General features: G+C 35.2%; 1 protein-coding gene and 1 pseudogene across 1 annotated transcript in view; one reads left to right on the plus strand and one right to left on the minus strand.

Annotated features, from left to right (window-relative positions):
• LOC148110721 (low-density lipoprotein receptor-related protein 1B-like) overlaps positions 1 to 27,951 on the minus strand; it is an 851,096-nt gene that overhangs the window by 494,228 nt on the left and 328,917 nt on the right. The gene's annotated exons all lie outside the window — the stretch shown is intronic.
• LOC123782414 (L-lactate dehydrogenase B chain-like) lies at positions 10,595 to 11,900 on the plus strand (annotated as a pseudogene).

The raw sequence follows: 27,951 nt of genomic DNA on the forward strand, positions 1-27,951 counted from the left end.
TTTTAAATGTCTAGTGCAGTGTTGGCTATAAACACAATGTTGTACAACAAATCTCTAAAACTTTTTCACCTTGTAAGACTGAAATCCTATTGCACAGCAACTCTCCACTGTCACACTGTCTTTACCCCCAGGCAATCACGTTTCTACTTTCTGTTTCTAGGAGTTTGACTGCTTTAGAGATAACTCATATGAGTGGAATCACGCAGTATTTGTCCTTCTGCGATTGGCTTATTTCATTTAGCAGAATGTAATCAAGGCTTATCTATGTTGTAGCATGTGACTTACTAGTTTTAGGTCTGTTCAGATTTGCTATTTCCTCATGATTTAGTCTTGGTAGATTTATTTTCTATGAATTTATTCATTTCTTGTAGATTATGCAATTTGCTGAAATTTGTTGGCATATGATTATTTTTAGTAGTATCTTGATCCTTTTCATTTCTGTGGCATCAGTTGTAATGTTTTGAGTCTTGCTTTTTTAATTAATCTAGCTCAAGATTTATCAACTTTATTGATCTCAAAAAATGAACTCAGTTTTGCTATTTTTTTCTGTTTTTCTATTATCTATTTTACTTATTTCTGCTCTGCTCCTAATTATTTCCTTCCTTCTGCTACTTTGGAATTAGTCTGTTCTTCTATTTCTAGTTCCTTGAGATACAAAGATTACTTGAGGTCTTTCTCCTTTTTTTATTGTAGGCATTTATCACTTTCTACTTCTCTCTTCATACTGCTTCTGCTGCATCACATACATTTTGGTATGTTTTGTTTTTATATATATATTTTTTATCTCAAGATATTTTCTGGTTTCCCTTGTGATTTCTTCTTTGGTCCATTTGTTATTCAAGAGTACCTTGTTTGGGGTGCTGGGGTGACTCAGTCAGTTAAGTGTCCAACTCTTGATTTCAGCTCAGGTCTTGATTGCAGGGTCATGGGTTCAAGCCCCACATTAAAAAAAAAAAAAAAAAGTTTGAGCCCCCTACTTCAAAAAAAAAAAAAAAAAAAGACTGTGTTTTATAACTTCAACATGTTATATTTTTCAGTTTTCCTTCTATCATTAATTTATAGTTTTGTTCCATGTGATCAGAAAATATACCTGGTACGATTTCAATCTTAATTTTTTTAAGACATGTTTTGTGACCTAACACATAATCTATACTGAAGAATTGCATGCACTTGAGAAGAATGTGTTGTTGTTGTTGTTTGCTATTGGGTAGAATGTTCTATATATGTCTTTAAATCCATTTTGTCTGTAGTGGTGTTCAAGTTCTTACTGATCTTCTGTCTGAATGATTTAGCCATTATTGAAAGTGAGGTATTGGGATCTACTACTATCATGTTATTGTCTGTTTCTCCTTTCAGTTCTGTCAATATTTACTTCCTACATTTTTGTGCTCTGATCAGTAACTTTATACTTTCATATGCTTTCATTTTGCTGCTTAGTGCCCCTTTGCTTCAACTTTAAGGACTCCTTTTGGCACTTCTCATAAGGCAGGTCTAATGATAATGAATTCCATCAGCTTCTGTTTATCAGGAAAATTATTCATTTCTCCTTTTTTTTTTTTTTTTGAGAAAGAGATAGAACAAGCCATGGGGGGAGGGGCAGAGGGAGAGAGAACTTTAAGCAGGCTCTACATTCAATGCAGAGCTCCAAGCGGGGTTCAATCTCATGACCCTGAGATCATGACTCAAGCCAAAGTCAAGAGTCAGTCACTTAACCTACGTGCCCCTTCTCTTTCATTTTTAAAGGATAGTTTTGTTAGGTGTAGTTCCATCCCCTCAGCTTCCTTCCCCTCTCTCCCTCCCTCTCTCTCTCAATATATCATCACACTCCCTTCCAGCCTGTCAGGTTTCTGCTGAGAAATCCACTGATACTTTTATGGGAGTTCCCTTATAAATGAAACATTGCTCCTCTCTTGCTATTTTAAAAATTCTCTCATTGTTTTCAACTTGCCAATTTGATTATAATGTGTTTCAGTGTGGATTTCTTTGGGTTGAACTTATTGGAGTACAGTTGACTTTCTGGATCTAGATGTCTATTTCCATTTCCAGATTTTGGAAATGTTTTGCTATTATATTTCAAATAAACTTCCTACCACTTTCTCTCTTCTTTTCCTTCTGAAACTCCCTTAATGCATTTACTGGTCCAGTTGATAGTATCATGTAAAGTCCCTTGGGCTTTCTTCAGTCTTTCTTGCTGTTCTGCTGACTGGAGCATTTCAAAACAATTGTCTTCAAGTTCACTGAGTCTTTCTCCTGATTGACAATTCTGTTGTTGAACCTCTCTTTTGTTTTTTGTTTTTGTTGTTGTCGTTGTTATTTTAGTGCAGTTATTATACACTGTTCCAAAATTTATTTGGTTCTTTTAATTTTTTTTTAATCTCTGTTGATATTCTCATTTTGTTAATGCACTGAATTCTTGAGCTCATTGTGCATCTTTATGATAATCATCTTGACCCGTCAGGTATTCCTATACTTCAGTTTCCTTAGGGTAGTTTTCTGGGGACTTATTTTCTTCCTTTGATTGGGTCATGTTTCTTTGTGTGTTTTGTAAGTTTTTGTTAGGATCTGCATATTTGAAAAAACAGCCACCATCCCCATTCTTTACAGACTGGCTTAACACAGTGAAAGAACTCACTAATCAGCCCAGGTGGAGATACTGGGGCCTCTGAAACATTTCTTGGTTGGGGGGAACTTATCACTTCACCTAGAACTGCAATTTCTCTACTGGGATGGCTTTCTGGTTTCTTTTTTAGGGGCTCATAATCTCTTATTTCTTCTAATATCTGTGTATGGAACTGCACAACCACCCTACCCTCCCTTGTTCTCAGTGGCCACCAGGCATCCAAAATATGCCAGCTCCCTGTCAACATCCCAAGTCAGGCAGTATGGATTTACCAGTCACTTGGGTAGCCTGCTCAGAAGTAAGAACACTGGATGAATGTGCCATTCTTCTCCTTCCCCTGAAGGAGAAGTCTCTAGCTGTGCTCTTTCTCCTGATCATGCCCAGTTGTGCCACCTATAGCAAGCTAACCCAAATTGTTTTCAGCACCCCCAGTCATCCAAATTATGCGAGTTTTATCAGCACTCTGAATGAGGAAAGACAAACAGCCACTTGGGAAATCCTTTAAAAAGCTGCACTGCTGGATGTACACTCTTTCCCTGAAGAAAAAATTGTGAGCTGGGGTGTTTGCTGCCACCACTAAGCTGTGCTGGCTTGGAGGAGAGGTTGATGCAGGTAAAATGAAATTATTCTCACACGTTTAATGCAGCTTTTCTAGACTTCGTGCCCACCTGGGGTATTGCAATTTCTTAACTGGATTCTGGAGTTCTCATAAAGATATTTTGGTCCATGTATCATTGTTAAGTCAATATTTCTTTAGGGGGACAATGGCTAAAACTTCCTCTCCTATCATTTTGCAGACAACACTACTGGAAATTTATTTTAAAATGTTTAAAGGGAGGGGCACCTGGGTGGCTTAGTCACTTAAGTGACAGACTCTCGATTTCAGTTAAGGTCATTATCTCAGGGTTGTGAGATGGAGCCATGCATCAAGCACCATGCTGTGCATGGAGCCTGCTTAAGATTCTCTCTCTCCCTCTCCCTCTACCCTCTAAAAAAAATGTTAAAGGGATTGACTTTAAACATTTTTCTCTTTAGTATTTGCTTATTAAAAATGAGGTTTTGGTTTTTGTTGTTTTGTTTTGTTTTTAGTTCAGCCAGATAGATCTTTTGGAAATAATAATTAATCTACTTTAAAGGGTTAATTATAATATGCAACAAATATATCTTACTATTAGAATCTTGCAAACTTTGTCTTGCATTACTTCTTGTCACTAAATGTATGTTTAGGATTAAGTGATCTTTGCCTAGAATAGGGCTATGAACTCTTATACCTTCTATATGATTGTTTCTGATATTCTCCCTCCAAGTTAGGCTCTTTCCGTATCTCTGCATTTACAAACAATTTCCATCTTTTAAGGGTCGCATAAAATATCATTCTCTTCTCTGGAGACTTCCTGAATTTTTCCCAATTGAGAGTAATCTCTTTAATCTTTAAGTTTCTGTCTAAGGATAGATGTCATATCACTAGAACATAAAATTTCCAAAGACAGGGATTTTGTTATGTTTACTACTATATTTAAAAGTGCTTAAAATAAAATATGACATATAGTAGGATGGTAAGGTAATATTTTTGAATGAATGAATGACTTCTGGAAAATGACATAATCTTGCTATGGCTCTCCTTCACTTTTTTCTTGCTGTGTTTCATGTTGGAAAAATTCCCCGCTTTTCAGTATACCAAACCAATTTCTATCATTTGTGGATTCTGAAAGCACAAAATATCTGTAAAAAATTAAGTTGGAAGTGTTCCACTGACTCCTTACCTACAAGACTTGATGTTAAAGATATTAAAAAAGAAGAGAAGGAATTATGTTCCTTGATAATTGAATTAAATTTGTTATGGCAAAAAAAAAAAGTCTGTAGATGAAAATGATATTATCCATCATATTCTAGACTATTTTCTTTTTATAAGGGGGGTTAAAAGGAAATTGGAAGGAGAAAACAGGGTGGCAAAAGGTTAAGAGGAGAAGAGGGATGTTTTAATTTTACTGTCCTATTCATTTTTTTTTTTTTCCCTAATGACTCCTCTCCCTAATCCCTACCTCCTGCCAGACAATTGTCTCAGTGGTACTGCACTATGCACATGCATTGGCACTGGCTGATGTACACGACAATGCTATACCTATCTGGAAAGCAGCTGTTTATAATTGCCCTCTCACCAGGTAACAGCCAGAGATTCTTGTTTGGGGCAGATATCTTCTACAGTTGATGCACAGATGGATAGAGCAGTTAACTAGCAACAATAATAATCATCTTCCACAGCAGGCTCAGGGCTGAAACAACACCCATTGGAAGAAGTGGGAATACATACGCTGCTGAAGGTCTAACTTCATAAAATGCAATATAGCCACCATCACCACCAATAGTCCCCAAAATATTCTAGCCTGTCCTTTCCAATGAGAGGTTACTTATCTTTGTTCCGATAGTCAAAATGTTTTTAGATACATAAATAGCTATTTAAATAAAGCAAGAAGCTTATAACTTGGTAATGTCAACAACAAAACCTCCCAACTGCTCTCTTTGTAGAGGTATTTAGAATTCATTTTGCTTATAGTAAATCTGAAATAAGAAAGCTTATAGTAGATTAATTTCTTTTTTTCAAAATTTGCAGATTCTTACTTTGTGGAACAATCTATGTTTTGAAACCAACACTGATGATCTATCACTAAATTACATTTAATATGCCACTGTCCTCATTATTTTGGTTATCCTTTTTACTGTCTATAAAATAATGCCTATGTTAATATACACACATATTTTAGTTATAAATATAAAAGTGCTTCTTAATCTTTGAAGAAAGAGCACTAAATAAAATAAAAGGTATTTACACTGACTTTTCATAATGTGTCAGTATCGATGACTCAGACATATTGCATCTATTTTAAAATAAAAAAAGCCATATGGTCCAATCAAAAGACATAGGATCTACAGAACACTAGTAGCACAATTGCTGTCAGATTAGGTTGATGATACATTAAAGTTTAAGCAGCAGACTAAATTTGACAGTGTTATCCATTACAAGCCTTCATCTTATTAAATATCTATTTCAATGACACCTAACTTTTGAGCAGTTTTAATCTTTCAGAACTGTGACTTGAGAAGTCTGGACGTTCTGAATCTTCATTGCTATATCCATTCAATTCTGAAAGGCAATCTGAATAAGTGAAATTAAAAATAACTGGAATGCACGTTTTATGTACTGTATTTTTGTGATTTTGAGTGATATGAAGTATTTAAAAGATCCCATTTTTTTTCATTCCTTCAATTAGAGCACAGTATTGATCTCATTAATGCTATGTTTGACAATAAGTCTTGCTATAAGTCTTCTACAGGCCAGGAGTTAGTATAAAGCCAGAATTGTCATGAATGTAACAAAACATTATATGAACTTCTCTGTTCATTTTATTCACTATACATTTCTATGTCATTAGCCCTTGGGATAACCTTGCAGTAGGGTTCAATGAACCTAATTTGCTTTGAAAATTACAGGAATAAGAAATTGCAGTGCTGTTTTTTTTCAGATAAAATAAGCATGAAAATTACTTATATGTGAAATATAGATTTTAGAAAAATGACATTCAATTTGAGTATTCTGAAGTATATGAAATAATCAAGTCCCTGTTTGGGCCCATATCCTTACTCTAGTCTCATAAAAATGTACCGACAAAGCTTCTTTGCAATGACAAAGAAAGAACAGATCTACCTGAATGCTTCATAAAATTTCTGTTTGGAAACAATAACCTGAGGCTAGCAGGGAGAAGCTGGAAAGTGATTTTTTTCACCTGCTGCTTTTTCTTTCAGTCATCACTTGCACATTTCATTAAGGGGCAAGTACATTCATGTCATTTTGTTTTTGTTTTTCCATATATATATTTATATATATATTTAAATATATATATATAATATAATTTATATAATATATAATTTATATAATATAATTTATAATATATATAAATATATATATAAGTATATATATATTTAGTGAATCATTTGGGGTTTGATTTTTTAGGCAATTAGAAACAATGACAGTAAAAACAAATATAATCTGGTTTATATAGAACATTTCCAATATTTTATTTTCTTATTATGTTTCATGCAAAGAATCTTCATTACTGCATGAATTTTTAATCTATAATTATTTACTCTGACCCAAGTTAGCAACTTGGGCATAACAATCAAAAAAAAAAAATCCAACTAGATTTTAGCTTTCAGAATATAAATTATATATATATAAAACACACATATATATTATATATAATATTATATTATATATATAATGTAATAACAACATAAATATGTTATACTTGTGTGTAAATTTGAATATAATATGCAATAAATCCATATTTAAATAATTTAAGAACGATGGTATGATAGAATAATGATTAAAAGACAGGTCACAAAAGCTCATTTTAACCAATGAATCAATAAAACGCCAAACTAGAAGAACAAGACAAAATAACCAATATACATTTGACAAGAATGTAAGAAGATGATGCTTACAATTATTGATTTGATTGTTCTGCCTGATTTAAAAGATTATGGCAAAATTGCTGCCTTGATTAAACAAATACTCATAAATACCCCTATTGTTATTGTAATAATATAAAAATGTAATAATACTCTTCAGCATTTATCAACAAATATGTTTAAAAATATATAAATGTTTCATATATGTGTGTATATTTTAACATATAGTTTATTTAACATATTAATTATTTTCAAGAGTTTGCTTTTTTTTAAATTTGTTTACTTTGAAATTAACCAAAACCAAAAACCACTACCAAACCACTACCATTTGCAAAGTTTTCTTTACTTTAAAATGAAGGGCTTAAAGAAACATTTATTGCTATCATTACTACACTTTCCTCAATATAAAAGATGCAAAATGTTTTAGTGTTTCACTGATGGTACACAAAAGTAAGTGAAGAAGGAAGGAATAACGTGAATAAAGATGAAATACTCAAGTGAGTTTTACTTTAAACTTTTAAAATTTAAGAATACAATTTTCACTATTAGTAATGGTATAGACATTTCAGAAGTTATACAACAGTAACTCCCTCCCATCACCCGCCACATACACACACACAAGCCTCAGGATGCTATCACTCTAATAACACTACTAAAATCTTCATTTTTTTTAGGAATTGCTTTTTTACACGTTAGAGTCATAATTCCATACCATTTTATATCTATTTTTTTTCATTTGATAATCAAGTGGTTTATTCATTTAGTATGTATAAATAAATTAAGTAGCTTATTGGTTCAATCGATTTCCTTTATAGTTTTCTGACTGAATTGTGATGATTACTTCAATATGACTCTATGCAATGCATTTGCAGTTTCATAGAATCGATGTTATTGTTCATCTCCTGAGACCAAAATTTCCCTTTGATGAATCACAACATTAAAAGTAATACAATGTCTTTTTTTTTTTTTTTTTGAGGTAAGCTCCATGCCCAGTGTGGAGCCCAACATGGGGCTTGAACTTATGACTCTGAGATCAAAACCTGAGCTGAAATCAAGAGTTGGATGCTTAGCCAACTGAGCCACACACACACCGCAATACGATTTTTTTTTAAAACCCAACACAGAGTCCATTCTACCATAGGCTTCACAGGCTCAGCTTAGATCCGGAGATGCTTTGGCTCTCCCTGGAGTCAATTCTTCCTTCTGTTCTATATATACAGATAGAAACACTGATGTGACAGTCTGCCAACAGGTTATGGATTTGACCTTTTTTCATATTTTTTTGCCAGTCATTAATAGGTATCTTATATAACGTTTCTCATTCTTCTAATTATTAGGATGTTTAGAACTGCTTCCATTCCAAAATTAAAACTACAACACAACAGCAACTCAGAACTGTACTCTATTCTCTTCCAAAAGAATTCATATATTAGTGACTGTTTGGATTGGATTGGAATTTGTTTTATGCTCCCTGAACTAGTCAGTTTGTATTTGGGTTACCGATACATTTTCTAAACTATGACCTCTGGGCTTATCTGGGAAGTCTCAGCAGGGCTGACAGATGATGGTGTTATTTTTGGCATACTTGGCAACTTTGGTTCACTCTCACATCTAGGAGATTGGCTTTTTCACCATACAAAGAAAAATGAACATAGAGACATGTGAGAACACTTCTTGGGTATTCCAAGAGAGTTGGGTAAAATGAGAAATAGCCAGACTGCTGAATTGGCAGCAGCTCTGGCTGTTTCCGTCCAATGGTTTCTGCTTCCTTAAACAATTAAAAGCATTCAGACCTTTCAAAATTCAATTTCTACTGAAAAATATTACCCCATTAGTTTTCATTTATGATTCAGAAATATTTACCCTTTATAAGCTACACACACTATTTTCTACTGGCATTCTTAAGTAATCAAGTCAATAGGATACAAAAAAAAAATGTAGAATTAAATGCCAAGTGATTTTGCATGATATTCTAATGACAAGTATTTTACAGAAGTTAACACAAAATCTAGCTTGATCATTCTGGGGAGGAAATTATATCTTAATTATGAGATAATTAAGATAATTTGGCTTAAGGAACCAAATTAAGGTGAAATTGATTTGGTGAAAGGAACAGAAGTCTGTACATACTGAAGTAAATAAAATTATGGAATTTGGTAAAAGGAAATAAGAGCATCAAGGAAAGCAGCCAAATTTGGGAAGCCACTCTATCAGTCTGTGTGAGGCCCTTCGGTCTTTCGCTTCTTCTTCTTTCTTCATATTTACTTTATTCATCACTCTTTGCAGATTGTGTTTTTCTGTGTATAAGCCCACTTCCCATAACCCTGCCTAAAGTGCACATATCTAAGTTCAAGAGAGTGTGCAAAGTACACAAAAAGGGGAAAAGGAGAAAAACAAAAACAAAAAACTACTATCCAGGTAGTGTTTAACACAGGTTTCCAAAAACAAATGTCATCTGAACTGTGATATCTTGCTATTACCCTACAACTTGCTAAGCACTTTAATGAATAAAGTGCAGTCTTGTCTTTCTAGTTCTGCAGTAGATGCTCAAGTTTAAACTAATGTTCAAGATCTCTTATAAAGTCAAGACATTATTTATTGTCAATAATTAAAATAGAGGTAGGTCCAATTTGGTGGTATAAGAAGACCCTGAACTTACCTCCCCTGACAGACACACCAAATCTACACCTATATATATAAAGAAATTCCTCCTGAAGAAGAACTGAGGACTGATTGAATAGCTTTTGCACAACTAATGGTAGAGGGACCACACAAAGAACAGCAGAAGAGACAGAAACAAAATAATAATGAGAATCCCATTTCTGGTGTGATGACCCTAACTGTGAAGGGATATCACTGAGGGGATCTTCCATTGGCCTGTACCCACTCCAGCTCTAGACATCCTATGAAGGCAGCCCAACTGCAGCATTCTATGGGACACCTCTGGCCCATGCCTGTTCCACCTCTAGTCATCTACCCAGGGCAGTCCCAGCATAACATGCCTTGGGATCTTCCCATCCTGTGTCCAATCCAATTCCACCTGGTCTGCCAAAGCATCCAGGCACACAGTATACATGGGGGACACGCCTACACAAGGCCACTTCTTCAAAACTAGAAGAGATAATTGTTCTACCTAAAAACAGAAAGTCAAACAAGGAGACCAAGGAATATGTTTCAGATGATAAAACAAGATAAAACACCAGAAAAACAAAAAACGAAAATGAAAACACTAATAAAACAGATAATTAATTTAACTGATAAAGAGTTTAAAGTAATGGTCATAAAGATGCTAACCAAACTCAGGAGAAGAATGGAGGAATATCATAAGAACTTCAACAAAGTGTCAAAAATATAAGAGAGAACCAATCAGGACTACAATAACAGAATTTTTTTAAAAAATGCGCTAGAGAAAAATCAATAGATTAGATGATACAAAAGAATGGATCAGTGATCTGAAAGCCAGAATAATGGGAATCACCTGATCAGAACAGCAAGAAGAGGCAGATCCTGCACCGGAGGAGACACACGCAGCTAACATTGTCTTCTTCGTGTGACTCTTACAGCTGCTTCTCTCTGGGCACAATGGCAACTCTTAAGGAAAAACTGATTGCACCAGTTGCAGAAGAAGAGGCAGCCATCCCAACAATAAGATCACTGTAGTGGGTGTTGGACAAGTTGGTATGGCGTGTGCCATCAGCATTCTGGGAAAGTCTCTGGATGACGAACTTGCGCTTGTGGATGTTTTGGAAGATAAACTCAAAGGAGAAATGATGGATCTGCAACATGGGAGCTTATTTCTTCAGATACCTAAAATCGTGGCAGATAAAGATTACTCTGTGACTGCCAATTCTAAGATCGTGGTGGTGACTGCCGGAGTCTGCCAGCAGGAGGGAGAGAGCCGGCTCAATCTGGTGCAGAGGAATGTTAATGTCTTCAAATTCATTATTCCACAGATAGTCAAGTACAGTCCTGATTGTATCATAATTGTGGTTTCCAACCCAGTGGATATTCTCACTTACGTTACCTGGAAACTAAGTGGACTACCCAAGCACCGTGTGATTGGAAGTGGGTGTAATCTGGATTCTCTAGATTTTGCTACCTTATGGCTGAAAAACTTGGCATTCATCCCAGCAGCTGCCACGGATGGATTTTGGGAGAACACGGTGACTCAAGTGTGGCTGTGTGGAGTGGAGTGAATGTGGCAGGTGTTTCTCTTCAGGAGCTGAATCCAGAAATGGGAACAGACAATGACAGTGAAAATTGGAAGGAAGTGCATAAGATGGTGGTGGAAAGTGCCTACTAAGTCATCAAGCTAAAAGGATATACTAACTGGGCTATTGGATTAAGTGTGGCTGATCTCATTGAATCCATGTTGAAAAATCTATCCAGGATTCATCCAGTGTCAACAATGGTGAAGGGGATATATGGCATTGAGAATGAAGTCTTCCTGAGCCTTCCGTGTATCCTGAACGCTCGGGGCTTGACCAGTGTGATCAACCAGAAGCTGAAGGATGATGAGGTTGCCCAGCTCAAGAAAAGTGCAGATACCTTGTGGGACATCCAGAAAGACCTAAAAGATCTGTGACTTCTGGCTTCTAGGCTGTAGAAATTTAAAACTACAATGTGATTAACTGTGAGCCTTTAGTTTTTCATCCATATACATGGACCACAGTTTGCTTTTATCTTCCTAAATATGTGAATCTGGGCTCACAGAATCAAAGCCCATGCTTGGCTTAATGCTTGCAATATGAGCCCTTGAACAAATAAAATTAACTATTGTAGTGTGCTTCTAAAAAAAAAAAAAAAAAAAGAACAGTAAAAAGAGAAAAAACAAAAGAATAAAAATAAAGAATAAAGAGGAGAAGGAAGAGGATACTTGTGTAAGGGAGCTCTGGGAATAACATCAAGCATACTAGAATTTGCATTATAGAGGCACAAAAGGAGAAGAGAGAGAAAAAGACCCAGAAACCATTATTGGAAGGAATAATAGCTGAAAAATTCCCTAGATTGGGGATGGAAACAGACATCTAGGTCAAGGAAGCAGAGTCCCAAACAAGATGAACCCAAAGAGATCCACACCAATGCATATCATAATTAAAATGGCTAAAGGTAAAGATAAATATAAAATGTTAAAGGCAGCAAGAGAAAAGCAAATAGTCACATACAAAGAAAGCCCCATAAGACCTTCAGCAGAAGCTTTGCAGGCTGAAGGGAGTGGCAGGTTATATTTTAAGTGCTGAAAGGAAAATTTTCACAAACAAAAATTCTCTAACTGGCAAATTATCATTTAGAATTGAAGTAGAGATAATGAGTCTCTCATAAAAGCATAAACTAAAAACATTCATCACAATTAAATTGGCTTTACAAGAAATGTTAAAAGGTATTCATTTGGTGGAAAAGAAGAGGCCATAACTATAAATAAAATACAAGAAAGAAAAAAAAAATCTCATTGGTAAAGGCAAATATATAGTAAAGACAGTGGATCGGCCATTTAAAAAGTTAATATAAAGATTAAAAAATAAAAATAGAAAATCAAATGTAACTACAATAAGTAGTGAAGTTATATATAAAACAGAAAGATGTAAAATAGGACCTCAGAAACATCAAATATGGAGGCAGAGTAAAAATGTAGTGCTTGTAGAATGCATTTGAACTTTTTTTTTTTTTTTAAAGATTTTATTTATTTATCTGACAGAGATAGAGACAGCCAGCGAGAGGGAGAACACAAGCAGGGGGAGTGGGAGAGGAAGAAGCAGGCTCATAGCGGAGGAGCCTGATGTGGGGCTCGATCCTGTAACGCCAGGATCACGCCCTGAGCCGAAGGCAGACGCTTAACCGCTGTGCCACCCAGGCGCCCCTGTAGAATGCATTTGAACTTAAGCAACTAGTGCCTTTTTTAAAAAATAGACTAGACTATAATATATATAGGTCAATATATATATGAACCTCATGGTACCTGCAAACCAAAAACCTACAATTAGATACACAAAAAGTAAAGAGAAAGTAATACCAATCTAACATTAAAGTAAACCACCAAACTACAAGGGAAGTGAATAAGAGAGTAAGAAAGGAACAAACAAACAAAAAAAACAACCAGAAAACAATTAACAAAATGGCAGCAAGTACCTGTCAATAATTACTTTTAATATAAATTACTATGCTTCAATCAAAAGACATAGAATGGCCAAATAAATTAAAAACAAAACAAAATAAAACCCATCTGTATACTGCCTATAAGAAACTCACTTCAGATCTAAAGACATACACAGACTGAAAGTGAAGGTAGAATGATATCCCATGTGAATGGGGATGAGGAAGCTGGAGTAGCAATACTCTTATCAGGGGAAAGAAAAAAAAAAGTCTTTTTTTTTTTTTAAAGATTTTATTTATTTATTCAACAGAGATAGAGATAGCCAGCGAGAGAGGGGACACAAGCAGGGGGAGTGGGAGAGGAAGAAGCAGGCTCATAGCGGAGGAGTCTGATGTGGGGCTCAATCCCACAACGCTGGGATCACGCCCTGAGCCGAAGGCAGACGCCTAACCGCTGTGCCACCCAGGCACTCCCCCGCCAAAAAAAAGTCTTTAAACAAATGCTGTGACAAAAGACAAAGAAAGATATTACATAATGATAAAAGGGTCAGTTCAAGAAGAGGATATAACATTTGTAAACATTTATGCACCCAGCATAAAAGCACCTAAATATATGAAGCAAATATTAATAGATACAAAGGGAGAAACTGACAGTAACATAATAACAGGGGATTTTAGTACCCCACTTATTTCAATGGACCAATCATCCAGACAGAAAACCAATATGGAAACACTGGCCTTAAATGACCATTGGGTTAGATGGACTTAATAGATTACATAGAACCTTTCATCCAAAAACTTCAAAATACATATTTTTTTTTCAAGTGCACATGGAACATTCTCTAGAACATATCATATGTTAGGCCAAAACAAATCTCAATAAATTCAAAAAGACTGAAATCATATCAAGCATCTTTTCCAACCACAATGGTATGAAACTAGCAATCAAGTACAAGAAGAAAACTGGGGGAAAAAAAAAACCACAAACACATGAAGACAAACAACATGTGACTGACGAACCAATGGGCCAATGAAGAAATCAAACAGGAAGTTAAAAAAAATAACTTGAGACAAATGAAAATGTAAATACAAATTTCCAAATCTATGCAATATAGCAAAAGCAATTTTAAGAGGGAAATTCATGAATTGCCTACCTCAAGAAATAAGAAAACAAGAAAACATAAATAAATGAAAAATAAAAATAAGGAAAATCCCAAATAAACAGTCTTTTTATCTAAAAGAACTAGAAAAAGATCAAAGGTCAAAGTTAGAAGAAAATAATATAGATCAAAGTCAAAATAAACAAAATAGAAACTTAAAAAAAAAAGAAAGAAAGATCAAAGAAACTAAAAACCGGTTCTTTGAACAGATAAAAAAAATTAATAACCTACACATCCAGACTCATTAAGAAAAAAAGGGAGAGGACCCAAATAAATAAAATGAGAAATGAAAAAGGAGTTACAACTGACACAACAGAAATACAAAGGATCATAAGAGATTACTACAAACTGTCACATACCAACAAACTGGAAAACCTAGAAGAAATGTATAAATTCTTAGAAATGCTCAATTTCCAAGACAGAATCACAAAGAAATAGAAAATCTGAACAAACTGGTTACAAGTAACAAAACGGAATCAATAATTTTAAAAGGTCAAAAAAACACAAAAGTCTAGGTCAGAATGGCTTTACAGATGAAGTCTACCAAACATTTAGTACCTAACTTTCTCAAGTTGTTTTTTAAAACATGAAAAGGAAGGAACACTTCCAAACTCTTAACAAAGACAGCATAACCTGGATAGCGAATGAAACATAGTAATAAGCTCCTTCATATCAGTCTCAGCAATATATATATATATATTTTGAAACTAGTCTTCACAGGCAAGGGCAACAAAAGCTAAAATAAACAAATGGGATTATATCACACCAGAAAGCTTTTGCACAGTAAAGAAAATCATCAACAAAACAAAAAGGCAACCTACTGAATAGGAGAAGATATTTTCACATCACACATCTAAAGGGTTAATATCCAGAATATATAAAGAACTTATACAATTTAATATCTATTTTTTTTAATGGACAGAGAATTGAATAGACATTCTTCCAAGAAGACATACAGATGGCCAATAGTTACATGAAATGATGCTCAAAATCATCTATCATCAGTGAAATACAAATCAAAACCATGAGCTATCACCTCACACCAGTCAGTCTGTCCATTATCAAAAAGACAAAAAATAACCAGTGTTGGCAAGGATGTGGAGAAAAGGGAATCCTAGTACACTACTGGTGGAAATGCAAATTAGTGCAACATTATAAACAACAGAATGGAGTTCCCTCAAAAAATTAAAAATAGAACTACCATATGATCCATCAATTTCATTTCTAGATATTTATCCAAAGAAAACAAAAGCACCAATTTGAATAGATACATGCTCCCCTATGTTCACTGAAGAATCATTTACAATAGCCAGGATATGGATACAACCTAAGTGTCTACTGATGAACGGATAAAGAACATGTGATATATAAAAATAGAATATTACACAATGGAATATTACCCATAAAACAGAATAAAATCTCTCCATTTGTGACACCATGGATGGACCTAGAGGGTATCATACTAAGTGAAATAAATCAGACAGTGATAGGCAAATACTACATGGTTTTACATATATGTTGATTTTAAAAAACAAAACAAATAAACAAACAAAATTAAACAGAAACAGACTCATAGATCAATGAAACAAATTGTTGGTTACCAGAGAGGGAGTGGTTGAGAGGTCAGCTGAAATAGGTGAAGGGAATTAAGAGGTACAAACTTCCAGGTACAAAATCAATAAGTCATGGGGATGTAAAGCACAGCACAGGGAATATAGCGAATAATATTGAAATAATTTTGTATGGTGACAGATAGTAACTAGACTTATCATGGGGATCATTTCAAAATGTATAAAAATATAAAATAAATATGATACACACCTGAAACTAATAAAATAGTATATGTCAATTATACTTAAAAAAACAATTAAAATAATCTAAAATAAAATGAGACATCTAATTTTAAAACAGTTAATGGGCTCTACCAAATTTAAGGATAATTAATTATCAAATGCCAGACAGAGCCATTAGGGATATTACTCTATATTTCTCTGAATCTTATAAAATGACTGACATATATATTTTGGTATAAATTGGGCCAGAAAATATATACAAATATCAATCTTTCAAATACTTAATATTTAATGATACTTAGTATTACTTTTCTCAACCCATGAATCTGGAATGTTCTACTTATTTAGGTTTTTAATTTCTTTCAATAATGGATAAATTTCAGTGTACAAGTCTTTCACATCTTTCCATAAATGTATTCAATAAAAAAACCTTATTTTTTTAAAGGTTTTATTTTATTTATTTGACAGAGAGAGCCAGCAAGAGAGGGAACACAAGCAATGGGAGTGGGAGAGAGAGAAGCAGGCTTCCCACGGAGCAGGGAGACCAATGCGGGGCTCGATCCCAGGACCCAGGGATCATGACCTGAGCCAAAGGCAGATGCTTAATGACTGAGCCACCCAGGCACCCCTAAAATACCTTATTTTTAAAAATGTATTTACTAAATTATTTTCTTAATTTCTGTTTTAATATATTCTTTGCCAGTATATAGAGATACAATTGATTGCTATAAATTGATCTTGAGTCCCACCTGCTGAACTCACCCACAAGTTATAAAAGGATTTTTGTGGGGGCACCTGGGTGGCACAGCGGTTAAGCGTCTGCCTTTGGCTCAGGGCGTGATCCCAGCGTTGTGGGATCGAGCCCCACATCAGGCTCCTCCGCTATGAGCCTGCTTCTTCCTCTCCCATTCTCTCTGCTTGTGTTCCCTCTCTCCCTGGCTGTCTCTATCTCTGTCGAATAAATAAATAAAATCTTAAAAAAAAAAAAAAGGATTTTTGTGGATTCCTTAGTTTTTTCTATTAAAGTTCACGTCATATGCAAATAGAGACAGTTTTCCTTCTTTTCCATTCTGGAAGCTGCTCATTTATTTATTATTTTAAAAATATTTATTTATTTGTTTGTTTACTTGTATATTTTTTTCCTAATTGATCTCGCCAGAAACTCCAGTGGCAGGAGGGGCAGGAGTAGGAAGTCTCAAGCAGACTTCCTGCTGAGCCCTGAGCCCAAGACAGGGCTCAGTCTCACAACCCTGAGATCACGACCTCAGCCGAAATCACCAGTCAGACATTTAACCAACTAAGCCTCCTAGGCACCCCTTTGCATATGTATTTATAAGGAATATTGGTCTGCATTCATTCTCTTCTTGTAACATCTTTATCTGGTTTTAGAAGCAGAATGATACTAGCTTAATAGAATGAATTTAAAGTGTTCTCTCCTTTTCTTAATTTTTGAAAGAGTTTGTGGTAAATTCGTTTTAAGTTTTCTTTAAATGTTTGGTAGACTTTACCAGTGAAGCCAATGGCCCTGTCCTTTTCTTTGAGACTTTTCAAAGCAGTAATTCAATATGTTTAGTGTTATAGGTCTATCCAGATATTCTATTTCTTTTTTAGTTTTGGTAATTTGTGCCTTTCAGGAATTTATCCATTTTTCTAAGTTATATAATTTGTTGGCATACAGGTGTTCATGGTATTCCCTTATAATCTTTTTATTCCTGTAATATCAGTAGTGATGTTTTTCCTCTTCCTTTCCTGATTTTAATAATTTGAGCATCTTTGAGCAAGTTAAATTTGTTGATTCAGTTTGTTTCAAACAACCAACTTTTAGTTTCATTCATTTGCTCTACTGATTTTCTACTCTCGTATTTAATTTCATTTCTCGTCTGTTTAATTTCCTTCCTTCTGCTAGCTTTAGGTTTAGTTTGCTATCCTTTTCCAGTGTCTTAAGGTAGAAAGTTAGGTTATTTATTCAAGATCTTTCTTAACTTTTCATTATAGGTATGTACAGCTATAACTTTCCCTCTGAGTGGTGTTTTAGCCTTATCCCATAACTTTCAGTATGTGTTTTTATTTGCATTTATCCCAAAGTGTATTCTGATTTCCTTTGTGATATCTTCATTACTCTATTCGTTATTTAGGAATGGACTTAAATTCCACAGAGGTCCATAATTTCCAAATTTCCTTATATTATTGATTTCTAATTTAATTCCCCTGTGTTCAGAGAACATACTTTGTAAGATTTCAATCATTTTTTTAATTTATTGAGGTCAGTTTTCTGGACTAGCATATACTCTACTTTGGAGTGCATGTATATTGAGAAGATTGTATATTCTGCTGCTGTTACGTAAAATGTTCTATAGATAAGTTTAGTTGACTAATTGTGCTGTTCAGGTATTCCATTTCCTTGTTGATCTTCTGCCTGGTTGTTCTAGGCATTTTTGAGAATGGTGTATTCAAATCTTCAACTATTATTTTTTTTTAAAGATTTTATTTATTAATTTGATATAGAAAGGGAGCACAAGCTCCCTTGTGGGTGGAGCAGCAGGCAGAGGGAGAAGGAGAAGCAGGCTTCCTGCTGAGCAAGGAGCCTGGTACAGAACTCAATCCCAGAACCCTGGGACCAGGACCTGTGCCGAAGGTAGATGCTCAACCGACTGAGCCACCCAGGTGCCCCAATCCCCAACTATTATTATTGAATCTTTTCTACCAGTTTTTGTTAACTATAAGATTGTTGGTTAATATTTAATTTTCAGCATTTTGAATAGGTCATTCTACTGCTTTCTGGCTTTTATTGTTTCTGATAATCCAGCTATTATTTTGTAGGGGTTCTCTTTTATGTGATGAGAGGTTTTCCTCTTCCTCCTTATAAGATTTTCTCTTGATATCTGGTTTTCAACATTTTGACTATGATGAACTGTTTTGCATGTAATCCTACTTGAAATGTATCAGCAAGTTTGCTGATTCTTTCATCTGCCAGTTCAAATCTATACTTGAGACCCTCTAGTGAATTTTACATTTTGGCTTTTGCACTTTTCAATCCAGATTTTCTATTTGGTTCTTTTTAATAGTTCAATTTCTTTATTTATAGTCTCCATTTGATGAGGCATTGTCATCATGACTTCCTTTCATTCTTTAAGCATTGTTTCCTTTACGTTTTTGCATATTTATAATAGCTGTCCTGAACTCTATGTCCCTAAGTGCACCATCTAGACCCTTCAAAAGGCAGTTTTCATTGCTTCTGTGTGTGTGTGTGTGTTGTGTGTGTGTGTGTGTGTAAGAGAGACAGAGAGAGAGAGAGAGGGAGAGACATTTTCCTGTTTCTTTGCATATCTCACAATTTTTTTGGCTGAAAACTGGACATTTTAGATATTATAATAATTCTGCATACTAATCCCAACTGGGATTAGTTATTGTTGTTTGCTGGGGAATTTGTCTATTTGGTGATTTGACTGAATTAATTCTGCAAAGTCTGCCCCTGTAGCGTGTAATCTTTGATGTTCCTGTTCAGGTCCCCCCCCCCTTTTTTTTTCTTTTAGTCTGACTATGTAGGGGTTAGGTCAGGTAGGTCAGGACAAGATACTTACCGGTCAAATGTTGTGCTTTATCCCTCTTTGGCAGTAAGATTTTTACACTGTATCACTGGATATGTGTATTGGCTTAGAGCTGCTTTCACAGGTCATAGAGTGTTTACCCCCAACATTCATCCAGAGACTAGTAGCTTGGGAGATCCTTCTCTGATCACTCCTGAGAGGGTGCAGCATAGGGCATGCACAGAGTCTTAGAGACTGCTAAGGATGACTGTGATTTTATTTTTAAGGATGATTTCCATGGAGTTGCCCCTGGGTCACAGTAGTTTTTTGCTCAGTTAGGGTTTGGCCAGAGGTTGTGTTTAAGCCCCTTGTGGCAGTGAAGCATCCACCCTGTATTAATGAATTTGCGTGTGGCTTTGAGAATGCTCTGAAGTCCTGCTTTGATTGCTCCTGAGTGTAATTTGTGAGTGCAGCCTAATGCATATGCACAACTTCCCCAACCTCCAAAGTTGACTGTTTTCATAGGAGGGCTTTTTATCCTATCTCTTTACCTGGCTCTATTAAACTTCTAGCTGTTCTGCTATTTTACTTGGAGCTATAAACTTCCCCTTAATTGCTATCAAGTCTTCATCTTTCTTTTTTTTCCCCCAGATGATGAGGATGTTTAAGATTTATTGTCTTAATAAGTTACAAATATGCAATACAACATTATTAACTATAGTCACTATACTGTATATTATATCCCCATGACTTAATTTATGACCCCCTTTAACCATGCCAATCATCCCTCAATCCCCCCCACCACCTCTGGCAACCACCAGTTTGTTTCCTATATCTATGACATTGTAATCCCATGTAAGTGGGATTATATGATGTCTGTCCTTCTCTGACTTATTTCATTTAGCACGATGCCCTCAAGGTCCATCCATATTGTTGCAAATTGCAAGATTTCATTTTTTTTTGTGTGTGTGTGGCTGAATATACACAGATACACACACACCCCACATCTTTAGTCATTCATCCACTGATGGACACTTAGGTTGTTTCCATGTCTTGGCTACTATAATCCATTATTCTTGACAAGTTCCTTAGGTATGGAATTCTCCTCACTCTGTTCCAAAAAATGTCAGTACCCTTCAGTGGAGCCTCAGACCTCCCATCTTATGACCCTCTTTCCCCTTCTCCAGCCTGCCACCCCCACCAAAATCACTGCATTGTTGTTGGGGGGGAGGGTGTTACTTTTCACTTTCACCCTTGCTCAATGAGTGGGCACAGGGAGAGGGGTGGTTGGCATACCATAGTCTTGGCCTAGCCCGCTTGGTTTGATACTCCTACCCTATGAATAAGCAGATATATATATAGATATATAGATATATAGATATATAGATATATATACTTGGCCTGATGTACCTGGAGTAGAGCTTCTGTGCTATGAGTGGTGTCTGGGTAGAGGAAAAAAGAGCTAGTCCTCCTGGTCATATCTGCCTGTAATGAAGATTTGAAACATGTGCTGAGTAGGATGAGACACTGGCAGCCTGCCCCTCCTGGGTAAAACTGTGGCCCTAGACTAGAAGATGGAAGGAGAAGGAGCCCCCATCTTCTTGACTGCACATGTCTGGAGTACGACTTCCATAACACAGTCTAAAGGGATGGAAAGGATGGTGGTAAGAAAGTGGGTCATGGCTTAAATGCCATAGCCTCTTGCTGTTCTATCAGAGACTTAGATTTTCTTGAATGAATATTTCTTCATTTGCTTAACAATGTTAGGACAATTTCCAGAAACTTTCAATGACTAGACTTTAAAAAATAATATTTATCCATTAAATTACTGTTTTCCTGGAGGACGATCTATCTAGTTGTTCTTTCAAAAGTACTTCCTTCCTTAAGTGTATTTTTTTTTAAATCTACTGTGCTTATATTATTTTACTTGAATTGTGAAACTACCTTGACAATCAGCAGTAAATACATTTACTATATCAAATGTTTCTAATTAGATTTTGCAGATAAATATTTTAGCTTTTTAAGAAACACTTTGGGCTTATAAATAGGAAAAAAAAGCAAACTACTTCTACTGGCAGCATTTCACATTGAATAATTTACATTAGTAACTAAAGCTACACACATATTTCTTATCAGAACATGGCATCTGTCTCTTCAGACAATGAAAAGCACCTTTTGGATGAGGATAATATATTGTGCTGCATCACTGGGTTTCTCATCTTGGCACTTCTGTAAATCTAATTATGAGATATATGCAGCAGTTGCTAACTCCCATTAATGGAAATGGATGCATCAATGACCCCCATTTTACTGAGTCTAAATAAACTAATACTCTATCTCTAAAGCACACCCAAGCTATTTAAACCTTTCTCCCCTGGCTAAGCATAAGAACAGTAAATTATCATAAATCAAAGTTCACTGATGTATATATGACAATAGAAGCAAATTATTAATGTATGAATATTCTCATTCTTTCTCTCCCCCGCACCTCTTCCTGCTAAAGAAGGCTTGTAAAAGGCTTTCTCTCAGGGAGTTTTACATTTCAGAATCAAGAGAAATTGTTGGACTGGTCAGCAAAGGACCAGCGGCTAGGGGAAGGGAAGGAGTTTTCAGGGGAACCTTAAAAAAGATTAGTGAGGGACTGATTAGCTGTTTGAATTGGAGACAGGGAATGAGGAGAAAAGAGAGTAGGATCCTAATTTAAAGTGTTTCTATGGCTTAAAAATCTGTCATGGTATATGAGAACTATATGTAAAGAACTTTAATGGTTCTGAAATTGCTGTTTGGTCAACAGAATGTATTTATTCGACTGTAATTTTATTCTTACACTGAATCATTTTAGTCATTGCTTTTAACATATTTCCAAATATAAGGCTTTAATGCAAATTGTTATTAAAAATATGAGTTTAATTTAAAAAAATATATTCTATGGAAATACCTTACAGCTATAATATTTTTCAGACTACATTGATAGTAAGAATTGTCATGAGAAACAAAATCAGCATTGTCTTGTTAGCATCTTAATTCAATTTTTGCAGCTTTTACAGTCACAATATATTCAAGGAAAAGGGGGGAAGGGAATGTACCCCATGCCACGCACACTCAAAATCCTAAAAAAAAAATCCCTTTATCATTTTGTATATGTAAATTGCATGGATGGTTGACTATTTAGACTTTACATTAAGTGTACTTAATAAGTTTGCATTAAAATGCAAGTAATTATTCACATATTATAGAGAATTCTCTGACTTTTATACATCATGCATAAAATTCTCACCATAGGGATTCTGGGTGGCAGGGGTGCATTGATTGTATAACATTTGGAAGTGAAGCATTTAAATTAAGCTATTTCCCACAGTGTGTAGATATTTCTAAATTAACATTTAAATGTAGACTTTTCATTTTGAGCTAGGCAACTTCTTTCTCTGTATATGGTGAGCATTTTGGAGGGTTTAGCTAGATCAAGATAGTTGATGGTTTAGGTCAACCCTAGAGTCCCTTCATCTGTTTCCACAGTATCTTTTGTATATCTGTTTTACTACAGTGTACTTGTGTGTGTGTGTGTGTGTCTCTGTATTGTGTGCATGTGTGTTTGAAACACAGCAACTACAGGGATGTTAAAGGAAAAAAATGAGTAAATGAATGAATGAATGAATGAATGAATGAACGAATGAATGGATACCTGAATAATTCTAACTGGATTGTGTCCTATTTACCTGCAGATCCAGAGTTAGTACATATTCATTCATTAATTTGTAATTATACAAATGCCTGCCACTTGTTAGAATGACTTTCATGCCTTCTTTTTCCTTCAGCCTTTCTGTGGGAGTATCCCTAGAGGATAGCTATGGGTTAGGGAAAATTAGCTGGAAGGGGAGGGGGTGATTTCTTATGTAGGGCACAGTTTCAACATTTAGTACAGAATAATAATTTGGGGTTTAACCAAGGACACTGAAACTTCCAAGGTAATAGACAAGATCTATGCTGAGAACCAGAAGAAGCAGCCAGATCATCATGAGAGGTCAGGACTGCACACAAATGAAAGCCAAGGAGTTAAATCGAGCTAAGAAAAGGAAGAGGCATTAAGAGTAACAGGAACAAGATCTAGTATTAGAGTACAATTAAATTGGGGAGCTACGATTTTAGTTACACAGACAAGCAAAGGGCCCAGGCAAGAACTTTTGTACATGTATTTCATATCTTACAGAGACCATATTTTAGGATGAAAGATATGATTTAAGAAGGCCTTCTTGAATTTGTGCTAATAGCATTCAATCTTTTATGTTGAATTGCATGAGGAAAATAGTATTCTGAATGGAATTCAGAATTCTGACCATTTAATATAATCTTTATAAAATTCTGCAAACCTGAGGGGCGCCTGGGTGGCACAGCGGTTAAGCATCTGCCTTCGGCTCAGGGCGTGATCCCGGCGTTATGGGATCGAACCCCACATCGGGCTCTTCCGCTATGAGCCTGCTTCTTCCTCTCCCACTCCCCCTGCTTGTGTTCCCTCTCTCGCTGGCTGTCTCTGTCTCTGCCAAATAAATAAATAAAATCTTAAAAAAAAAATTCTGCAAACCTGAAAAAGCCAACCCAAACAATAAAATAATCTAATTTTAAAATGTTATGATTTCTAATTGTTTTGCATTAAGAAAGTGGATTTCTTCTTACAACTGCACTATTTTGGGCTGTGAAATAATTTATTAAGTGTTACATGCAGACATATTGAAATATAAAAAGTGCATGCCCTTTAGTACAAATTTCTATATTATTATTTTTTCCTTTATCAGTTTTCTTGCGGTGTTTACCACAGCAATGAAAAGGAAGCTTTAAACCCACTTGTTTCTGAAGTGAAATTATTTCTCTTAAAACTCTGGCAAAAATCCTTTATGATTCCATAAAAGCAATAAATATAATCAAAGCAAATTAATCATTTTTAAAATTAATCAACTTAAATAATTTTATATAAAAATCACATTTAATGACACATAACACCACAACTATTGCTTTGTATAATTATACATTTTTTTCTCTAATTATTCAGTAACTGCATGGCTCACTCTTAAATCAATGCTCATGTTCAATAGGTCAATAGAAATGTGTACAATTTGTTGTTCAAACTCAGATCACAATATAGGTAGAGTTAATCAGTGCAAGGAGTTGCCAGTTAATTAAGCTCTTTTCCTATGTTCAGTCTTCTGGAAAACAAAACAGAGCAAAACAAAACATAGGAAATGTATGATTCAAAGGGGAAAAGAAAAGAAAAGAAAAAACAAAACCTTGATGTATAGTACCGAATATCAAAAATACATCCACATAGTAAAGAAAGACTTAAAAAAAAAAAAAAAGTCTGAATAAATAAAGAAGCTTAAGGACAAACCTTAATCTCTTGCTTCAATTCAAAATGTGTCCAGAGATACTTAAAAAATCATTCTGTGGGAGTTTTTGTTTTTATTAAACAAATGAGTTAACTAAGGCTGCAGTTTTATGACAACCTAAATGAAACTCACTGGGAGAAAAACATCAGGGTACGATCTTAGGTCACTGATTGATTTCTTGGATCTTTAAACTGTCCAGTCATTTAGTCTGAACTTTCCTATCTCCTTATTCAAGTTCTAGAGCTACCATCTGTAAAATCTTTCAACCTAATTCATGATAATAAGGCTAACTTTTCTAGGCTCAGTTTCCCTATATCAGAGGCCTACACTGTATTTCTTGTTGTGTGACAGGATTAAGAAGAAGGTTAATAAGTAATATTTGTAGTCATCCAGGATGGTATTTCATACATCCAACCTCACAGCCTTGGAGGACAGCCATTACGAAAACAAAGGAGAGATAATGGCACTAAAAAGGAATGAAGGTGGTTTCACTCATTTATGGAACATAAGAAGTAGGAAGATCGGTAGGAGAAGAAAGGGAAAAAGAAAGGGGGGTAAACAGAAGAGGGAATGAACCATGAGAGACTATGGACTCTGGGAAACAAACTGAGGGCTTCAGAGGGGAGAGGGTGGGGAAATGGGATAGGCTGGTGATGAGTATTAAGGAGGGCACGTATCACATGGTGCACTGGGTGTTATATGCAAGTAATGAATCATGGAACATTGCATCAAGAACTGGATGTACTGTATGGTGACTAACATAATATAATTAAAAAAATGTTATTATTAAAAAAAAAAAAAAAGGAATGAAGATGTTGCCCTGACCTCCACAGTAAACTCATGCTAGTCACACAATTTTCTAGCCAACATGTTAACAGGGACAAGAACAATTTCAATCATCCTTTGTCTGAAGAGCATGTTGAAAATCAGAGGTCCCATCATTTTAATAATTGTCCCCCAAATCCCTCCCTATGGGGATCTTTGGTACCATTTTACAATAGGACAAAACTAGATTAGTGGCTTGGACACAGCCACACAGTGACAAGGCAGGCTTTCCACCCAGCCAGTCCCCCCTGCTCCAGGGGCATTACAAAAATGATTTATTCTTATTTAGAGGACTGGCTACTTCAAAGACTGTTATTCTGCAGTATGTCATGTCCCCTCATGTCTCTAGAGGCTCCCAATCTGCCAGCGTCCAAGTCCACTATCTCCCAACAGGCCACCAAGTTGGAAAATGGCTACAGCCCTGCATCATCCTGCAGCCACTTCCAGTGAAGGATGGTCGGCCAGCTGTATGCGGCAGTAACCCTCCTGAGGGGCAGCAATCCTGTTATTCTGTGTAAGAGCTTTACTGCCTGCCTTATTTATATTCTTTATACACATGAACTAAACCTCCATCTGGATTAACTACAGCATCATGTTTTCCCATTTTCTTTCATCACAAATCTATAACAACAAAGAGAGAGCCATTTAAAGAATTAATGGTGTCTATACATCTCTTGATTTTGTGAAAACTCAGGTTTAATTTTAACGGATTGCAGCGGTGCTTCTCAAAGGGGGCTATGTCAGAAAACATTTTTGGTGGTCAAAACTAAGGAAGATGGGATCCTACAGGGATACCATTAAATACTGCATTACGCATTGCATAATGTTTAACAGCCCCCCCCATAAGAAAAATGTACCTGGCCAAAAATGTTAACAGTCTGAGACTGAGAAACCCTGAGTTAAGGAAACACCTGTTCATCATTATTGGCTTTCCACCTGAGCGGTACAGAATGTCAGGTAACTTCAAAGTACATTCAAACCTCAAATACCAGGAGACCGACTAATCAGGGTCTTAACCTTACTAAAAATATTTCTCTGCTTTATACTTTAGAAGAACAAGACAAATAAGTTCAAAAAAAGGCTCACTTCAGCAATTCTGCCTTAAAAAGTAGTCCAATGCCTAATCATTCCTAGCCTTTACATTGTATACGTCTGTAATCTTCTATAATGGGAACTGATGCATAGAATAATTAAACTGAGACACTTCAAGAGAATCAGTTAACAAGGGGAGAGTCACTTTAAGCAGTGCAGTCTAATTATGAAAACAGGGACATTGAACATTACAGCTTAGAAAGATTTTCAATAATGCAAGTTGAAACAAAAGTGACTTTTTTTAGTTAACTGTGTTAACCAGAGAAATCAATTTGTCAGAGCGTCCAATTCCTGTTAAGCAAGGTTTTCAATTAGTTTCTATGACATTTAATCCATAAATTTTATCTAAGCATAAGTAAAAATGATAGTGTCAAAAGAGTTATTAAAACATCATCCAGGAGTAATTATCTATCCTACCTTTGTAGGTACATGGGAGTCTGTCCAAATTTTGAAAATCTTTGGAGAAAGACATTGCAAAATCCTCTATGAGGTTACTGCTTTTAATATGAACTTTCACTGAAAGCATGAAAATGCTTTTCCTTTTCTTTTCCTATTTTCAAATTGTACACTTTATAAAAATGAGAATGAAAAACTGACAGCAATGCTGTACAATATGCTGCTTTAAAAAAAACATGTGGGAAAGTATATATTTCATAAATATGTCACATAGCTATCAAAATACACTTACAAGAGACTAAGATTAAAATTTTCATAACTCTTACTTTTTCCAAAAGATGTATTTTTATAGCACAATAGATAAAACTAAAGAATGAAAATTCACTGTCAGAACAATGGAAAAATATCCAACTCTGTTCTGAAAGTTCTGTATGTTTAATCTTCATTCATTAAAAAGCTTTAATCTTCATATTATTATAGGATCTTTTAGGTCTTTTAAGCAGCTATGAATTTTGAAAGCTACCTAATTTACCAAACAAGTTTGCTAAATTTCCTTAGAGCAATATGCTAACTACAGAACCTTTGTTAATGAAGATTTGTGAC

The sequence above is a fragment of the Ursus americanus genome, chromosome 1, assembly GCF_024610735.1.
Source record: "Ursus americanus isolate L20-20 chromosome 1, mUrsAme1.1.p, whole genome shotgun sequence".
NCBI lineage: Eukaryota > Metazoa > Chordata > Mammalia > Carnivora > Ursidae > Ursus > Ursus americanus.